This window comes from Empidonax traillii, unplaced genomic scaffold (assembly GCF_003031625.1).
Source record: "Empidonax traillii isolate 1590-97213 ecotype Southwest subspecies unplaced genomic scaffold, ASM303162v1 scaffold917:size418063, whole genome shotgun sequence".
Classification (NCBI taxonomy): domain Eukaryota; kingdom Metazoa; phylum Chordata; class Aves; order Passeriformes; family Tyrannidae; genus Empidonax; species Empidonax traillii.
In genome coordinates, this window is record NW_020956110.1 from 151,245 (window position 1) to 153,208 (window position 1,964).

The window sequence follows — 1,964 nt, forward strand, 5'->3', positions numbered from 1 at the left end:
AAATTTGCAAGGTTGTGAAAGTAGAAAATACTTCTTTGGAGCCAATAAAGATGTGACAGCTCAGTTACAGGGAAATAACCCACCCTGCACTCTCACACCCTGGCCTTGCCATTGCAATTTTACAATTTCCTTTGAAATTCACTGTGAGACGTTAGATCGACAGAGAGCAGACAAACCCTGTACATTGAAAATAAAGTTGTTGTCCAAAGTCTGCTCTGTGCCTGCAAAAACCCAGACTTCCAAGGCTGGTTTGGGCACTTGCCTAAAACTTTACTGCACCTGCAGAAAGGCTTGTGTCCCAGACGTGGTCTGTTTTCCTCAGTTTTACCAATTAGGCCAGTAAATGATACCACTTCTCCCAGAGAACCTGGGAGTTCTGATCTGCCAAATCCTCAGCAAGAGCTGGAGGGTCAGAGCTGGAGAGGAGACCATGGCCATTATGAACCTGGTGACAGTACAATCCAGCAGAGCTCACCATAAATTGAACGAATATTTTTGGAGACTACACAAGACCACAACCCTGACAGGGAGCGTGGATTTCTTTGGAGCACAGAGGGGAAAGCAGCACAGCACTTATTTCAGCCCAATTCCAGAGGAACAACTCACTTTTGAAACTCCTCTGAACAAAGTTGCAATGATTTCCCCAGGACTTTGCTGGGGTTTGTACATTTTAATGTCTTTCTCCAGCTGCTTGCTTTCTCCCTGTGTTCATTAAGACATTTGGTTTTGTTACAAGGTCTGGGCAAGAGAAAAATAGCTGTATGTATATTTAAACAGACCATTAAAATAAAGAGCACCATGTACTGGCACAGAAGAGTTCTTAGAGTTATTCATATGTTTCTGGGTCCAGCAGGGCTGTTGTTATGCACAAACAGCATCTCAAGCCCAGCTTTTACCAGTGTTCCCATCGCAGCCTTGTTCATCCATGCTTCATTTTCCTTTCCTTTCTTTGGATCAGAACCTGCAAAACACAATTGTCTTCTGGAGGAGGGAGGATCTTGAGAGAATTGGTCCCTGATGACCTCTTTTGGCTCTCCAAACTGTTAAACACCTCCCTCTGACCCTCTGACCCTGTGGCAGCATCTTCCTTAATAACCTGAAATAGAAAGCAACTCAGCAGGTTCTAAGGGGTGTTTTCCATCTGCTCCATCATGTCAGAATTAGGCATAAAAGCGGAGAGAAAGACAGATAGCTGGGAAAATATGCCATCAAATGGCAGCCTAACCCCTTACCAGTAACACAAGGGTGCAAGCCACATTCCCAGACCACTGGGCAAGCCAGGTCTAAGGGAAAGGAGACTCACTGCCTGCAATTCAGTGACAGCTACAAATACACCCCCAGACCCAGGACGTGGCCCTTCCCCAAAACACAATCAGTGAGAAATCGGCTCTCAACCTAAACCTTTATTTAGCTGTGTTTTACAATTACCACATAACTTGGCTTCATGGGCATGGCCCTACATGGACTAGGAGAGCGCTCAGCGAACAGGGAGCTGAGCTGGCAATGCCATTTTCCCACACTGCCTCACAGAATCAGTTTTCTTCTCCCAAATGACAAATGGAAAACTGAAAAAGAAGAAGAAAGCTGTTGCCATTCACTAGCTCCTGGAGTGTATTAAAGATGACATGGGCACAGCATCTTTTTTTTCTGGGAATACAAGATACAGCCTTTTGCATTTCTGCACAAAAATGTGTTTTGTCCCTAAAGGACGTCACTATTCATTCTGTGCAAATTAATCACACATTCCCACCCGAACCTTTCATTAGCACTCGGGGATTTGAGCCGCTTAAACCTTGCAAAGGAGGTTTCGAGGTCCATCATCAGGGAACATCACCCCCTTGAGAGCAGAGAAACAGCTCAGGCAGCAGCTGTGAGGTGAGAGAGAGAGAGAGAGAGACCAAGCTCCAGCTTTCAGCTTGGAGAGTTTATACCTTTAAGAGGTACAAAACAAGAAAAAAGAAAAA

The 1,964-nt window shown here is 45.0% G+C and overlaps 1 long non-coding RNA gene across 1 annotated transcript; it reads left to right on the forward strand.

Moving 5' to 3' along the window:
• The first annotated feature begins 1,278 nt into the window (after positions 1–1,278).
• Positions 1,279–1,706, forward strand: LOC114067428. Its single transcript, XR_003573395.1, has 2 exons — positions 1,279–1,375; positions 1,531–1,706. It is a non-coding gene; the product is annotated as an uncharacterized LOC114067428 (long non-coding RNA).
• The last annotated feature ends 258 nt before the right edge of the window (positions 1,707–1,964 follow it).